The sequence below is a fragment of the Pyxicephalus adspersus genome, chromosome 12, assembly GCF_032062135.1.
Source record: "Pyxicephalus adspersus chromosome 12, UCB_Pads_2.0, whole genome shotgun sequence".
NCBI lineage: Eukaryota > Metazoa > Chordata > Amphibia > Anura > Pyxicephalidae > Pyxicephalus > Pyxicephalus adspersus.
In genome coordinates this window covers 18,062,082-18,080,382 of record NC_092869.1, presented here as the reverse complement: position 1 = coordinate 18,080,382, position 18,301 = coordinate 18,062,082, and the positions used below count along the sequence as shown (strand labels likewise).

At 42.9% G+C, this 18,301-nt stretch overlaps 1 long non-coding RNA gene across 2 annotated transcripts in view; it reads right to left on the bottom strand.

Annotated features, from left to right (window-relative positions):
* Positions 1–2,067: 2,067 nt before the first annotated feature.
* Positions 2,068–18,301, bottom strand: part of LOC140342495 (uncharacterized) — an 82,531-nt gene continuing 66,297 nt past the window's right edge. Inside the window, exons 4-6 of one of the 2 annotated variants that reach the window (XR_011923089.1) lie at positions 7,735–7,925; positions 2,338–2,408; positions 2,068–2,260 (exon numbers count right to left, since the gene is read on the bottom strand). This is a non-coding gene — a long non-coding RNA (uncharacterized lncRNA). Of the gene's footprint in view, positions 2,261–2,337; positions 2,409–7,734; positions 8,343–18,301 lie in introns of those variants that run through there. The other variant, XR_011923088.1, reaches the window with a different exon arrangement.

Here is an 18,301-nt window from a genome sequence, read left to right as displayed (position 1 = left end):
CGGACGTCCGGACGATGGACGACACCGACTGTACACACGGCAGATAAAAATCTGACGTGTGTACGTAGCTTAATAGTGTGAGTGTGACACAACAAAGTAAAGCACTTTTTTTCACTTTGACAAAGCAAGCCAAGCAGCACAGAAAGGTTGTGATGCTAGCAAATCTCTGTCAGGAGTGGTAAATGCAGGCACGCCCTGACCTTATATAGGGGAATGGCTGCCTGTGTTGCATGCAGTGACAGACAGCCAATCGGCTGCCTGCCACAACAAACATGGAGGGGAGCATGCCTGCTGTTATTGGAGGGCCCTAGGCATCATGGGGGACGTCCCTAGGCATTGTGGGAGGGTCGAATTCGGGGCTTCGAATCCAGCAAAATTCTGGTCGGGTCCACCCGAATTCGAACGGTCATATTCGGGTCGAACAATAGGACGACCCGAATTCGAACAGCAACAATAATTTTTAGTATGTTATTTGTCTATTGCTTTCAGCATGCTACAGTCAAAGGTAACATTTAATAACTAGACAGTGATTTCCAAAATGTGCCCCCCAAAGGTTTTTACCAGAAGTCCACATGGTATACTCCCAGTCATGCTAAAGAATGCAAATTGGATCTACAACAGGAGAGAACTGGTTTTATTTCTGTGTAATTCTTTAACAAACTTGTGCTGAGTAAACCTTAAAGCATAACCTCACTTATTTGTTATTTATCTCAGAACATTTTCCATATTCTGCAAGTAACTATAGCAGTGTACCAGTGTAACCTTCAGAGTACCCATTTCCAGTGCTGCAAAGTGTAAGATTTTTAGTTTTCGCCAGAGCCATTATGTCATACACCCAAAACAACTGCTTTATGGATGTTGATTAACAGAAGTTTGTTGGAGATGTCTCTGTGCTGAAACCTTTTTTTTTTAAATTGTCTATATAGGAATACATTTATCTTTTGATTTTCCCGCACATTTGCACAGGAATTAATTTAGTTCAGTGTACATTAAAGAAAGGGTGAATATTAATGAGATTGGTGTACCCACTAGCCTCTTACAAAGTATATAGTAGCCAAACCCCTAATGGCGTAAATGAGTTAACATTTAGAAGGAAAGAGAAGATTAGCAGGGGATTTATGGCTAGATCTTTTATATAGCCAGTTCATTCAAATATGAACAGTCATGTTAGTAGGTAGTAACGGTTACATCTGGTAATCAAGTATTGTCCCTGTACCTAACCATTAACAATAAATAGGGGGTATCAGGGACTTTTTCCTAAACACAGTTCAACTGCCAAAGTGAATATAAACAACAGGTATGTAAGCAGTATACTGGATCCCGACACCCGACGCGTTTCGCCAGTAAGGCTTTCTCAAGGGATTAAAGGGAAACCAGTGACAGTACTAGTGAAAGCAAAAACATAAAGAATAACAGTTATATTTAGTTGTACATTCCAGGTTTACAATTTTACTAAATATATGCAAGTAATTAGTAAACATATAAATAATGGTTATAGAGGGCTTAAGCAGCGTGCTCCCTGACCCCATGTTCTGTGGTAACATGGTAGGTATAAAAGAAATATGTTAATATTAGAAAAAAGGTAGGTATTGAGGTAACTGAATTATTTTTGGTATTCAGTAATAAAATATACATAATTTGTCTCTGAGAAAAGTGTTCCAATGGAGATTTTAATCTATAATTGTGAGAAACAATTCAGGGACAATACTTTATTACTAGATGTAACTGTTACTACCTACTAACATGACTATTCATATTTTAATGAACTGCATATATAAAAGATATAGCCATAAATCCCCTGCTATTTTTCTCTTTCTTTCTTTCTTAATGTTACCTCATTTACATTTAGGAAAACATTGTAAACAAGAAGGTCAGTTACTTTTAATGCAGAAGGGCCGTTGCCTGCTCCTTATGTAACAAAAACCTTAAAAGACAGGGTAGTCAAGTTCACACCATATATATCATTAAAATAAATCTTGCCATATCCCGGTAATTAGCCAATTATTAGTCCCAATAGTGTGAAGGGACTTTTAAGGCAGATATTAATCAAAACCATCAACATTAAAATAATATAAAATGCCAGAAAACTTTATTTAGTTACAATTTTAAAAGTTTTTACATTATTTATGAAACCGTTTTTTTAAGAACAAACAAGCAACATTTACAAAAAAAACTGCAATAGTAAGCACAGTCTCATGTAAATAACATTCAACGCATTCCGTGGATTGACCGTCTGCTTTCCCAGGAATCACCATGAGACCTATAAATAATATTCACATCAACATCCTGTGGTACAAAAAATCTAAATATCATAAAAAATACACACTCATTGCTTACATAAATCCACTTTGAGTGGAAAAATATATTGCTCCAATATGTTGTGTGCAGATCACAGCAGTGGAGAGGATCTGAAAACAAAAGACGGAATCAATTTGGGGTGAATTTCAATGCCTGAAAACAATTTATACTAAACTTATCAGAAGCTGTTTTTGTGGATAATTCTCCTTTGATCAACCTAATCTCACTATAAATAGTGGAAAAAAACTATTTAAATTGTTTTATAATCCCCAGATAAAGAAGGAAAGGGATATAGCAGGCACTCACCTCCAATGTATGCTTGATTAGGGAACATACTTTAAAATCTGCAGAGTGAAATTTTCGTAGTATTTGGAACTCAGGAACAAGGTCCCCTTTTGGAACATTATCAGACCTGAATTTATTGATTCTGCTTTAAGCAAGCATACGTAGGTGGTGAGTGCCAAATGTCTCTTGTTACATAATATTGAAAGCAGTAATAATAATTGTTTTTAAATAAAGTTTGCTGACAGTTTATATTTTAATAATGTTGATGGGTTGGAAATAATATGTGCTTTAAAAGTCTCTTCACACTATTGGGCATGTTAATTAACAAAAACCTTCATTTTTTTTTAACATTTAGTAACTTTAAATTATTCTCTTCTCATATACAATAAGTGACATATGAAGGCCCCTGATAATATACATCAAAAAGATAAAAAAGAAAGCCACGTTCCCAAGATAAGTCACAAGCAAGAAAATGATTTGTCACAACACCACAAGGCAAGGACCCTCCCTGTCACCAGTCTAAGCATCAGCCAGTCTTTTCCAAATCCTCTAGAGGTGAGGATGTTGTGCTGCAGGCTGCTGTGCCCTGTGCCCGCTGCAGGCTGCAGGCCCTGTGCCCGCCAAGGCAGGTGACTGCTGACAGGCAGGAACAAAGCATAGTGCCGAAGTGAGAGAGTGGTCAGACAAGCCAAAGGTCAGAGCAGGCGGAGATCAGTAAAAGTCAGAGGTCAAGCCGGGGTCGGTACACAAGAAAATCAGGAACAGAAGACACAGACTGAAACAGCAGGAACCTGGGAGCAGAGCCAAAAGGAACTCCCTTGTTCAGGCAACTTCCTGTTGCCACTTACTTCCTTATAAAGGGAAGGTCATGTGATGGATGGGGCCATGTGACCTGCAGACATCCTAACCCACCATCAGGAAGAGTGCTGGGGAGGAGGCAGTTCAGATGCTATTAGCATGTTTGCCAGCAGGTACAGTGCGTCTCCAGAACACACTAGTCCACTGAGGCAAAGGGGCAGCTGACAGGGAGTCATATGACCTTGACCAGGAAGTAAGCAGAGCTTGTGCTGGCAGCAGGGGAGTGCAAAGTGGGTAACACTGAGGAGGCAACAGACCCCCTGGTCCTGCAGGGACCTTTGACAGTTGTAGACAAGAGAGTTCAGGGAAGTTGGACTTTCAACGGGCTACTGAATTAGAAACAACACATTTTATTTTAAACAAAAAATCTAAACATGACAAAAAATTGATAAAAAACGATAATGGTGTATTGTGTTTTTTACACAGAATAAAATTATCTAAATATTACAGGAAATAAATAGTAAAAGATGTCACCCCCCTAAAAGATGTCTCTTGTAAGTAATTACTTCAATAGAAGGGGGAACATTTTTTTTGCTAGTAGTGGCTTAGCTAAAAGTTGATCTGTCAATGTCTGCCTATACAATCTCTTTTATGTGTTCTATCTAGACCCTACCATTTATATAATTAATTCATGAAGAAGCAGCCACCATGGTGCAAAACGCGTTAAATGGAAAAGCTTCCGTCCTGCACACGGGCGAGCAGGAAAGCCCTGTTTGTATCTAGGAGATGTCCCATATGTCGGATGTCCTTAACTCAGGGACTACCTGTACAGTTGCATTAGATAATCAAGTATTTTTATGAAGTTGTAAAACGGATCAGCTTCTGTAAAATGGTGAAGAATGTGTAGTTAATTTATTGCTCTGGAGCAGTGGTGGAGAACTGCTCCATAGCAATGCTAATCGCGTGCCATAGGGGCACTTGGAGCCCTCTCTGTGGGCACACACGCCGTTGCCCCAGCACAGAGTTCGTTACTTGAAAACCGAGGGACACGGGGCCAGGCTGCTCCCCTCCTCCTCCTCTCCATGCATGTCTAAGGACATTTCTTACATCTTACCCGCCCCTCTGCCCAGCAGCCCAATGGGAGCGCTCCCTCCCCTGTCTGGGTTAAGGCGGGCGGCTCACATGCAGCGTGAGGGTGCGGCACGGACAGCAGCCTGTTGAGTCTGTGGCAAAGGTGATTCCTGTGGTGAGGTTGGAGACGAGCTAGGTTGGATGGGAGCATAGTTCACAGTGTGGCATAGCTGGAGGGGAGAGGAGCTAGAGGGAAGCAGAACGCTCGGCCCACAGCTCGGCTTTGCGGCGCCAGCCCTGCACGTGCCGCTGGCACTGCCTTGTTGCCCACTGGAGGCTTATCTGTAAGAACTAATTTTTATATGATCTTGAAGGTAAACCACAGAATTGCCTCTACAATACTTTTAGAAAAGGAGTTCATGCAGAATTTCACATAGCTGTAAGTGTTCATGAAATACAGCATGAAGCCGCCATCCAACTAGGATATTGCTGGCTTAATAAAAAAAATGCAATCCTGCACAGTATTACTAATATTACCAGTATTTATATTTTACTTTTCTAACTTCTCCCTATCCCTAAGGGACTCACAAAGTAAAAAGAAGCAAAAGAACACCAGCAGACAGCCACCAGAAAAGATACTGCTAAGGTGCAGAGGACCAGTTTGTTTCCCCCTGCTCAATAAAAGAGGAACACCCACTAACCCAGCATGTAATTAACTTGCAGAACTCCGTGCCACAGAATGTAGTGATGGTATCTAGCCTAGATGCCTTTAAGAGGGGATTTCTGGAGGAAAAGTCCATCACAAGTTACTAGCCCTAATGGGTATGTGCTACCTCCTTATTAAAGATGTGGGCCACTGTGAGACACAGGAGTCGGACTAGATGGGCCATTGGCCTGATCCAGTGGGCTCCTATGTTCCTGTATTTCACCTGCTCATACAGCCAGCCAGCACTTCAGACTGAACAGCACAGCTTGATGACATCAGTGAGGAAGAAGCTGGTTCTCACATACCTGGAAATAGGCGTGAGTGAGAGAGTCCAGAGGGAGTGAATGATTCCAGAGGGACTCAAGAATCCTCAGAGAACTCAGGCTGTGACCCCGCCTCAGATTATGGATTGGTTCTGACATAGTGAGTTATTGCTGTAAATTGCATGAATGACATCCACAGATATTGACATCTGTTCTGGTTACAATGTCATTGCATTGCAGCAGGTTGTGTTTACCTGACATCACATGACCCGTGTAATGCTCGGTATGCTGGTATAGGTTGGTGTGCAGGGTTCAGCTCTCTATAGCCTGTGTGTGTGCTATTTTCTTATAAGGTTAAGGACAATTCCTCTTATCTGTCACATATTAGCATATGCCACATCCCTATTCAAAATAGATATAATGAATTTGAATGCAGGTACATAGCTCGGGACTTTAAAGGCAATCAATCAATATCATAAACATGATTCATATAAAAACATAAAACATTGGTTTATCCAAAACTTCATTAAAAATACATAAAACCATCAAATTACATTCACATATTTGGTCTGTTTTATGTAGTTAGGCAAAAAACGTTCAAACGTGTTTCACGGAGCAAAGTCCGGTTCCTCAGGAACAAAGTAGCCTACAGTCATAAAATAATTTTCACTATCACATGATTACAATTCAGACAACTAACATATTAACCCCCCCTAGCGGTAATCCGAGTGTGACTCGGGGTGGCTTTTACATGCAAAAAGCGGTAATCCAGTTTCACATTTAAAGTAGAACTAAACTAGAGAACAAAAAAAAAAACTCACATTTACTTCCTCATTACCTCATATCCCCTTTTTCTTCTTCTGGCTACGTTACCCGATCTCCCACCGTGCAGGCACAAGATCAGGTGAGGAAGCCTGCTGTAATTGGGTAAAAGAGAGTGTCGATCGCAATGTGTGTGAGATCTGCATTTTTTCCCATGTAGGACAAAGCCCCTTCTGCGCACGAGGCGCTCCCATTCTGTTTTTACCGCTGTGGCGGTAAACACAAAAGGGGTGGAGTTTAATACTTTTTTTCCAGCTTTGCTGGATCACCCAGGTTTACCCATGAAAGCCTATCTTCTTCAGCCTTGGAGAGCTTTAATAAATCAGGCCCTTAGTGTTAAGCTCAGGATCACAGTCTAAACCACCTGCCTAGTATTGATTTGTCTCCCCAACCTCTTGTGGAGCCAAAAGAGGAGTCAGTACGGACACATAGACTGATATGCAGCTACACAGCCTAGTATTGATTTGTCTCCCCAACCTCTTGTGGAGCCAAAAGAGGAGTCAGTACGGACACATAGACTGATATGCAGCTACACTGCCCCATAGATAGCAATATGCAATGAACTGTCTGTTTTCACACCTTTCTCCCATGACTTACATCAAGTTTTGAACCTGTTTGTGCCACAGAAGCTCTTCTGTGGAATTGGACTAGATGAGCTAGCCTTGTGTCCCTAAACATTTCAGGTAGCCTTGGACATCCATGACCATAAAGCAAGTTCACTTTTGGCAGCTACTAACCAATAGAAAGCTTGAACAATCCACAAGACCTGCCATTTTGGAGATGCTCCAACATGGTCACATAGCCATCACAATTTTTTTTCCTTGTCAAAGTTGCTCAGATCCTTATACTTGACTATCTTTCCTGCTTTTAACATATCGCAATATAGACTGTTTGCTGCCTAATAAATCACAAGCCTTCAGAGGTGCCGTCAAACCAATATACCGTGCTGACATTATGCCAACATTATAATATGCCGATATTAAGGTTGTTCACTTCACATGTCAGTGGTTTTATTATTTTTGCTGATCAATGTATTTTCCAAATTAGGAATCGATCAATGTATTTTCCAGGTTTGTCTAAGATTGTAAGTTAAAGCATACCTAAAGCCAACATTTTCACTGTACATAGAAGGGTAGAGAACCCTTCTATATAAAGTAAAAATGTTTGTTTGTTTTTTTTAAGTGCAACACCTGCGCAGTGGGAGATTGGGTGACGGAGCAAGAAGACCTGAAGAGAAGGCAGAAGATCGTGGGACGAAGAGGAATCCCAGAATGAAGCAGGACCGGATCACATGAAGGACCAGCGCCATTGAGGGATCTGCAGTAGGTGTCATTTTTTTTTTGTTTTTAGTTGGAAGTGTAACATGAAAAATTACAGCTGTCTATCTTTATGTATGCATATTTTATTTATTTTTTGTTTTGAATTAATCCTGCCTATTCTGTTTTTGACTTTCATTTTTATTATTTCAACTGTGCATATCATCTTACTTACCCATGTGATCATCCATATTATTTATGAATGACAAGGAGACGTGGGAGCCAGGGATGCATCCGCAGCCATTGGTTTTATGTGTTCACCTACACAGCAGTATAGCTGTCACTGTGCTATTATTGGCTGGTACACATAAATATTTCACCTAGATGTCTAAAGATGCTAGATAAAGGGACCTCCATTTTAGAGACCTGGAACAAAGTCAAAAAGGTAAGTTAATTGTGTCTGGAGGTCAGCTTTAAACCCTATAGTAATAGGCATTGCGCAGGTAAGTTTCATACCAGGATTATATTAACACTGAAAAAGCAGATATAAGATGCACACATAAGATGCTACTCTGTTTAATTAAAACAACCTAGAATATATCTTTTTTTTAAATGCAAGCAATTTAAGTATTGGAATGTGATTAGCTATCGGCCTCCTGTAGGTGTACAGAGAGCTCAAAAAGAGGGAGGGAAAGAAGAATTGGGAAAGTTACTGATTATCCAGAACAAACATGTTGCTTCCGTGATCTGTGCAGCAATCCCACCACACATACAACTGTGTGCAATTGAATGAATAAAATGGTTTACAACTGCTCCTATTTGTTAAGCCTGTGGATCAATGCTGCAATCTCCCACAAGAATGATATAGCATATATATATACACATATATATATATATAGCTGGATGATAACAGCGGGACCAGGTAAGTGATGATTTTAATACAGGGGGAAAAGTTCGGGCTTATCGATAATTGAAACTTTTTTTAGCCCGAAGGTCGGGCTTAACGGTTGGGTGGTTAACTGCAATGCATATCCCACATGCCTTTCCTGGCTCACTTGTCTCATGCACTGTTAAATTCTGTAGCAATAGCTTGTTTTGTGTCACAGTTACTTTTCTGTTCTGTTTTGTGGCTTACGTTATGTACACACATATAATAACTGTTTCTCAAAATTATCATTAGTGATTGCTTCCAGCAACAATAAGGAACCTGTTGAAGCAAATTGAACCATTTTTTTGGCCTTCCTCTGGATCAACTATGTCTATAGGGTTTTTAACTGAGACATGTTTATTCCTCTAGAGGTTGAAATGTAATTATGTGAATGAGCGCTGTACAGAATTTGAAGAGGGGAATGGGTCAGAGACATCCCGCTGTGTTCTTCCCAGGAAAAACATCAGTGGTTATTAGCTGTTGGTCGTTCAGTCTGGCAGGTCAGGTCACTGAGCAACTTTGCGGGATAATTGTACAGATGTAACAGTTATGAATGTTTGTTTTAGGCAGAGAAAATATAATGTCTGTACTTAGCTTAAGTCTTTGAACTTTAAATTCAACAAGATTGTCATCCACCTATTTGATCTCTTATGAATAAGCCAGTATTTCTCAACCAGCATTCATCCAAAGATCACTAAGAATTCCTTGAACGATTTGTGCCTCTCAGTTTTACTGACACCAATGATCTTTTTCTGTAAGGATGATAAAGAGTTGACATGTCCACTATCACCTCACCCCAAAATGTATAATATAAACACAATAAATAATAAAACACCTGACAAATGAATGTGGAAACGTTTTGCCTGTGGCCCTTTATTGGACAGTGGCCTCTAATTGAGCTTGATCTTTATTAACTCATAAATCATAGCTATAAACATTGTATAACCAACAATCTTAGTCATTCCAGACACAAGCACCATAAATCAAACAAAATTAACCATTTTAAATCATGTAAACCGCTGTCCACTCACAAAGTAGGCGATATTGCCCAACAGCCAGACTTAAAAACTCAAAAACGAACAGAACAGACCATCTTTAACCCTGTAAAACATGATCCACCCTCAAATTGGGAGGCAATACCCCCAAAAAAGATTAATCACAACAGGACGGTTGTGTTAAGCTCACAGCTTGGTATAAAGTTATTCTGCAGAGCCCCCAATCCCTCCATACTTGGCCCTAATTAGGTGCCATGCCATCATGGAATCCTCTACATCAGGCGCCATCATCTGCTTCATTCTTTTGGCTAAGTCACCTGATCTTGCACCACGCGGGCACAAGATCGGGTGACGTAGCTTCCCCTTTTAAAAAAAAAAAAACTTATATACAAGGGTACCTGTCTTTTTATATAGTAACATTTTTGGTGATAGGTCCACTTTACGGTGTGGGAAGACTGCTGCATCTTGACCGGAGGAGCTGCCCTCCTATGTTGGACAATGTGTTGGCTGTGGGGTATTTTTTACTCCTTAGTGCCCCTCTTTCACCTTTTTATCTCTTCTACCCACTTTGCCTGTCATAGACATTGGCTCTGCTGCAGTTTCTGGTGGCCTAAGCTTTGTCCTCTTGTGGTCATAATGGTGAGAAGACAATGAAACCCCGGAGGGTAACTGGAAGAGATCTTGCTGGAGGGAGAACTTGCTATGACAGTGAACTCTTCTGGCTTGTTAGGCTTCTACTGGGACAAGTGAAACGAGGACTGAGTAAGGTGTACACTAAAAGGTGAGGGCAGGGGTACATGTACTGGGTGGAATGAGGTTTGTGTATGTAGAAGGTATACATGAGGGTGAAAAGTGGTTTTGTGTGTACAGGAAAAAGAGGGATAAAGGTAGCGTGTGGTGATCACGAGGAAGGGAGTTGTGGCTCTATCTCAGAACTGAAGAAGAGGAACCTGGGCTTACATTCAGCTTTTTATTTACAGACAGTTTTATCACAACCAGATCACTGACTAACAGATAGACAAATTTAGGGAACACCTACAACAGAAGGTCCATTTTAGGTCTGATATTCTTCAGCTCCCCAAGGCTTGTTCTCTTCTTGAAGAAAGCAGGCACTGAAGCTGCAGGCTGGCCCATTTGGAAAGCAGTTCAAGAAATTCATGCTAAATAAACAGGTGTAATTTCAAAACACACAGAGGTATCAATATGCAATATCATTTACTAATTTTATTGCAATGCACTGTTAAAGCTAATGAGGGCTTCCTAAAAAAAATGCTGTAACCAAGGAGCCACCAAAAAGAGAGATGACAACAGAACACCATTAATGTGAAGCAGAGACCCTGGTTGTATTTGCTTGGAGAAAGGCAAAGTAACTTTTTTTTACAGGTAGTCCCTGGGTTATTGTTATTATTACTATATTTATTAATTTTAATAAACAGGATTTATATAGCGCCAACAAATGACGCAGCTCTGTACATTAAATAGAGTTTGCTAATGACAGTAATGACGAATACAGACAGTGACACAGGAGGAGAGGACCCTGCCCCGAATATAAGTAAGTATACTTGGATGGTATGCATTGATGTTACTTTTTGTAATCTTCATTATTGTTAGCTTCATCTGTTGCTGCAATGTTTTTGTGTCTGGTTTCGAATTACAGTTTTCTATTGTTTAGCATATCTTTAGCAATGTTTTGTGGTTTTATCCACAAATAATTAGTACATGTATGCATGGTTTCCACTACAAACTGCTACTTGACCCCCCTCGTTGCCTTTGTCCCAGTCTCAAAGTCATATTGTCATTTGAATGTATTATGTACATATTCCTTTTATGAATACATTGGCATGTTTTTTTTCTTTTATTTGTTTTTTTATTAGTCTGACATTTGCTGAATAAGCTGGTTTGCTGCCACTATTCCACAGAACTCCTCCTCCTCCTCCTCCTGTTTATTTGTAGTAGTGTTATAGGTTTGCTCTCATTGTGCTGTGCTACCTGAGCTTAGCCCTATTGTATACAAGCACACTTGCTGTCCAAACTGGTTGTCAATTAGCTGTCCAGCTGAGTTTCATACTCATTCTAACACACCTGATGGTGATGGAAGGAGGTCCAAGTTGCCAAGCACAACATCAAACCACATTGATTGTCAAGCTGACAAGCAGGGTCAAACACTCTTAGAAAGGAACAGATGTTCTGTTGTTAAAAATATAGTACTATACAGTATACCGAATTATTGCATTTTCAGTATTTTTTATTTATTTATGCATTTTTGTTTAAGCTGATTTTTGTGTTTTTTAATTTTATTAAAAGTAATTTTTTTTTTTTTTACATGATATTGTGTTTTAAACTATTTTTATATTCATGATATCTACTAGACCCTTGTTTGGACATATTTCTGTAAGTTACAGGTCTACAATTTAAAAAAAAAAAAAAAATCATGAAAAACAGTGTACCGCTTTTGGTACAGAAATCTAGACATCAGTGAAACACCCAGGTGGTTAAATACTGGATTGCATGCATTTTATACATTTCTTCCTATAATTTCTCTTTTATATGTACATGTACACACGAGTGTGATGTATGTGTGTATGTGTGAGTGCACATGAAGCCAAACAGACAATATACACATAAAAAGAAAAACTTACCTGAATGAGGATCCTTCTGTGCAAAAGTGGCCGTTGCGTTTTTTAACTGATAGAACACAGTTCACGCACACATGGCGGGTCACAACAATGCGCATCAAACAACTATTTTTTTTTAGGACAATTGTGCTATTTTTAGCCTTTCAACAATCCATACAAAGGAACTGCAAAAAACCTTCACAGTTGACTTGTTAAACTGTAGGTCTGTGGGATCACCCAAGGTTAAAAGATCCTGGGAGGGCATGGCCTAGCCGGCTAACAAGATCGACCTGTGATCCGTGTCCTCTGCAGGCGCCGATCGTAATCCACAGCATCCCGGGCAGACACACACGCTTTCATGGGCAAACAGCACAGAGCAAGAGTGGGGAAGTTTCCTCCCACCCCAGCGCCACAACAGCATTCCGTACAGCCCTCTATACGGGCTTATATCGGGGATCCCTCGCCGGCTTCTTCTCTGGCCTCCAAGATGGCGCCGACTCCCTCCCTGCACACGTGGCAGCGGGGAGTGAGTGATCGGGTCCCGGACCCGGCTACCACGGAGCTGCAGTCAACGGATCACTCTGCTGACGGCGGGGACTCGGTGTCCTCCTCCTCCCACAGCCCAGAATCATCTGCATCAGTTCCGGTGAGTCCCGCGGATCATACTGGGGGACACTACTCCCCTGCAGCTTCCCCCTGTGGGGGATATTACTCAGCGGACAGACCCCCTAGAGTTATTCAGGGGGGCTAGGGAGTCTGCTGCATGCCGGAGGGGAGTTCCTATGTCAGCGCAGGGCACATGCATGGAGGGGTCCGGGGAGAATCTAGCTCTGGGTTCCCCCTCAAGTGCCTTAAATCCCCCCCCCCCCTTTGGACACCTCCCCAACTGTTTGTGGGGATTTAGTGGTGGAAGCCGGCACCCCTGGCTCAAAGGTCTTGCCAGGTCTATATACGAGGAGGGAGAGGGGGCATCGCCCACTAGAGGACTGCCCCAACCCCCCATGGCAGCAGTACTTACAATTTCTGCCTACTAAGGATGATTTCCAGAAATTAGTTGCAGAAGTTCAAGCAACATGTCGCACTGAAATAGGGGCCCTGCGTGCTGATTTACATTCCTTAGCTGGCAGAGTAGATGACCTGGATGAAAATGTACAACTGGCCAAAGAGGATATTACAACGCTTTCACGCAAAGTAGGGGACAGTGATCAGAAAATAAGAGAGCTTCAACGTTTAATTAAGGACTTGGACAATAAATCCAGACGGAGTAATATTAGAGTACGGGGTCTCCCTGAGGCGACCCGAGATTCCGATCTTAAACTGGTCCTGCAAGCATTGTTTACCAGGGTGCTAGGGCGCCCAGCCTCCCGGGAAGTTCAAATTTCCAGGGCCTTTCGTACCTCCAGGCAACCTGGGACTGCGGCTAGACCTCGGGATGTTATCTGCCAACTGGTAGACACAGACCTGAAGGACGAAATCATGACCACCGCTAGAAATATGCGCAACCTTGAATTCGATGGGGCTCCACTACAGCTTTATCAGGACCTGTCCTGGCATACACTACAACAATGCCGTTTACTCCAACCTCTGTTGACTGTGCTCAGAGATCATCATATCCCATATAGATGGGGATTCCCGTTTAGTCTCTCCACCCGCCATGAAGGGAGAACAGCCTTGGTACGGTCCCCGGAGGATCTGACCTCCTTTTGCAGTGATCTGGGAATAACTTGTCCTAAACTCCCGGGTTGGGAACGAGAGGATTCTTTGCGACCCCGCTCCCCACCTTGGCAAACGGTGGTCTCCCAGAAAAGATCCAGGGGCAACCATCGGGATTCTACATCTCCAAATGACCGACCATCTAGCCAACGCCATTGAGGCAGTGGACTACTGACTTGCAAAGTGCCCTTTCTGAGCTATAATTTTTGTATGCTCTGGTGAAGCTGTTTTAGTCGCTTTATCTTATGGCCTTACTCATATGGTGTATACTTTTATACTGAAACTGCTTTAACTGCCTTGCCTTGCAACTTTACTTCCATTGATTGCATGTTTTGTTATCAATGCACTCAAGTATCCGCTCCAATGCTGATTTATGATTTTTTTCTGTCATAATGGTTATCTTGAAGCGGCTTTGATTGCTACACCAAGCAGCTTCCCTCAGATTGGTTTCCCGTTTTATTGTTAGTCCACTTAAGTATTTGCTCCGATACCACCTTATGGTTTCTAATTGATATGAAGATGTTGCTCTAACTGTCTTGCCCTGTAGCCTTGCTATAATTGCATATATGCTCTACTGTTGAATTGCCTGGGTATGTCGCGACCCTGGGGGGGGCTCGGGGCTGTCCCTAATTATTGTTGGGGCTGTCCCGATCTCACCCTAGTGGTCTGACTCTGATTGTGGTCGGCGTTGGCTGGCAACATTCTGTTGTTGATGTGGTTTATTGATCCGCATCCTCTGGCCCTCTGGGACCATGGTCCCTCTGGGAGGAACCACTCATCTGCTAAGCGAATTTGTTCCCTGCTCCCACCTTATCCCCCTCTTTCTTGAATGTGACATGATGTGGGGCAGAACCTGGCTCTAGTCGTACCTTGCTAATTCTCCATGTAAGAAGAAGGCCGGAGTTGCGGTCCTTTTAAAGGACTCCCTCAAATTTACATTGTCCCGCTCCATCATAGATACTGATGGGAGATACATTATCTTGAATGGCGCAGTGCAGGGAGTGCCTATTACACTATGTAATTTATACACCCCTAACACCAGTCAGACTCACTTTATCAGTAAGGTATTGTCCTGCCTTCAAGACTTTAGCCACACCTACTTGATAGTTGGGGGAGACTTTAACTTGACCTTCTCTCCAACTAGGGATAGGCATACTTTGCTCCACTTACAGCCCTCCGCAGGTGTCCAAGCAGTCCAGAGTGTTTAGGCAATTGATTAGGAAATACCAGCTTTATGATAACTGGCGGATTCACCACCCCTCCGGGAAACAGTACTCCTTCTATTCTCCCCCGCATTGTACTCATACCCGGATTGACCATCTTTTCACTAACCTTCCTCTCCAGAGGAACAGTATCTCCGCGGAGAAACATCCAATCACTTGGTCTGATCATGCTCCCATTACGCTGGATGTGACCCTCTCCCCCAAATCAGTGGGAGTCTGTCACTGGAGGCTGAACGATTATCTAATAAAACATCTAGAATCTAAATCGTCACTAACTACAACTTTAAAAACCTTCTTTAGTGAAAATGAAGGCTCTGTGGCACATACCTCTACACTCTGGGAAGCCCATAAAACTGTATTCAGGGGACATTGTATAGCCCTGGGCTCCTGTCTAAAGAGGGATTCTAACTTGCAGCGGTCACTTGTGACACAGGCCTTAAAGTCTGTAGAGGCAAAATACACAGCAAAACCGTCCTTGGGCCTCCTGAGGGAACTAACCACCCTCAGGTCTAAGCTGAGGGCCCTGGAATTGAGGACGGTCAGCTGGTGGATGCAGCGTACCCGTCAACAATACTATTATATGGGAGACAAGGCGGACACACTGCTGGCCCGTAAACTGCGGGATATGCAGCTCCACTCCTCTCCAGGGGCCGTTAGAGATGAGAGCGGGAAGGTGCGGTACGACCCCTCCCACATCGCCTCCTGTTTTGAAATCTATTACTCACATTTATTCCAAACGGTTCACTGTGCCCAAGCTCCTCTGGGTAGATCCCTGAGGCCAAAAATAGACTCATACCTGGAACAGGTGGCCCTCCCTAGGATCGAGTCGGATCACCTGGAGCAACTTAATAACCCCATCACGGAAGAGGAACTCACAAAAACTATTGCCCAATTGCCATCCTCTAAAGCTCCCGGACGGTTTGCCCTACTTATACTACAAAACGTTCCTACCAGAGCTCTCCCCATATCTTCTGAATCTCTTTAATGATTTTTTAAAAGGCAAACCGATCCCCTCCTCTATGTTGGCCTCTCATATAACAGTGATACCGAAACCGGGCAAGGACCCATTGGACTGTTCAAGCTATAGACCAATAGCTCTCCTAAATTCTAACATAAAAATTTTTACGAAAATTTTGGCCTCTAGGTTGTCCAGGTTCCTTCCCTCTCTCATCCATGGGGATCAAACGGGCTTTTTTCCGTATAGAGTGACAATACCAGAAGAGTAATCAACATCATTGATGTTAATAAACGGAAGACCCCGTCCCTGATACTTAGTCTGGACGCCGAAAAGGCCTTTGACCGCCTCAGTTGGCCCTTTATGTTATCCACTCTGAATAAAATGGGCTTCGCAGGTTTCTTTGTTAAGGCGATTGAGTCCTTGTATACAGCCCCTTCGGCCTCAGTCAAACTGCCCCATGCTTCCTCCGCCATGTTTTCTATTAAGAATGGGACGACGCAGGGGTGCCCATTGTCGCCCCTGCTCTTCGCCTTGTGCTTAGAGCCCTTGGCAGCCTGCATCCGCTCCAACCCAAGTATACATGGGGTGCCCGTGAAAGGGAAAATATACAAGCTTTCTCTGTATGCAGATGACATTCTCCTGACCCTGTCATAACCTGTTACCTCTCTCCCTAATTTATGGAGAGAACTACAAGAATATGGTGAAGTCTCAGGATTTAAAATTAATTTCTCCAAAACGGAGGCATTACCGCTCCACATCCCCTCATCGGAGCTGCAGGCCCTACAGGACTCCTTCTCCTTTACCTGGCAGGAGTGCTCCCTCCGCTACCTGGGGACCCAAATCACTTCCACATACTCCCAATTGTACTCCCACAATTTTCCCCCATTGTTCCGAGAGGTGAACAACTTTTTGTGTAAATGGAAGGGTCATCCTTTGTCGCTGCTGGGTAGGATAGCCTCAGTAAAGATGATGCTCCTCCCCAAAATGTTGTATCTATTTGAGACACTACCAGTTAGAGTACTGCCTCAAGTATTGAAAAGAGTCCAAACTGACTTAATGCGTTTTATTTGGGCTTATAAAAGGCATAAAATAGCTAAACGCATTGTTTGTACTCCTAGGGAAGGGGGAGGATTGGGAGCTCCGGATATTCACAAATATTACCTGGCGACCCACTTGCGGCACCTTCAGCAATGGACATCCCCTCATCCTCCTAGTGTTTGTGTAGAGCTGGAGGAGGAATGGATAGCCCCTATACACCCCAATGTTATGCTGTGGAGTTCCTCCTTACTACTAGCGGAGTCAGACTTAACGGCACCCATGGTATTTACGAGGAACATGTGGAGGGCCTGCAAAGACAAATATGGTCTGGCATCCTCAGCCTCGAGGTTAACCTCCATAATCCTTAACCCACAAATTCCAGATAGTCTGCCTGGATCAATGTCTGGCCCCTGGAAGGACAGAGGTCTATACCAAATCAGACATGTCTTGCACCCAACTGAGCGGAGGCTGCTCTGCTTTGCCGAGCTAGGTGACAGAGTGGAACTGCCCCGCACCTCTTTCTACGCATACCTCCAAATAAGGCATTATATTTTGTCACTCCAACCCACAGCCACCGTCCAGGCCCTCACTGCATTCGAAAGATTATGCATGGAAGGCCCCCATGCCAAAGGAACGGTTTCTACCATCTACCGCCTCCTACACACTTCCACACAGGGGGACTCAAATAAGTTTGGCTACATGCTCAAATGGGAGGAGGTTCTGGGTCGGTCCTTATCCCCAGAAGAATGGCTTGATATCTGGGAAGCAGCACATAAAAGTTATATTTGTACATTGTATAAAGAAAATCTGTATAAAATTTTGCTCAGGTGGTACCATACGCCGACGGTCCTTCACCGATTGTTTCCTAATGTTGACCCCATGTGCTGGAGGTGTAGAAACCATAGAGGCACGATAGAACATATATTTTTGTTCTTCCCCCTTATCCAGACGTACTGGTCACGGGTTAACAACTTAATATCGGCTGTGGTCCAGCAACCTATGCCATTATATCCTCTCTCCCATCTCTTAGGTCAACCCTCCCCAACGCTGCCGAATGTGCCTCGTAAACTAGCAACCCATATTCTAGTTGCAGCACGAACACTGATCCCCTCCAGATGGAAGGCGACCACACCTCCTTCCAAGGAAAATCTTTTTTTCTTGGAAAATCTATGCGCGGATCCAAGAGATTCGCCTTATGGAGTACCTCACGGCGCTCCTTAGAAACACAGTGGCTAAATTTGAAATGGTCTGGGAGGCTTGGGATCGCTATTATGCTAACTTGCCCGGCTGATCCCCTTGGCTCTTCTCTTGTTTGCTAATGTCACACTACCT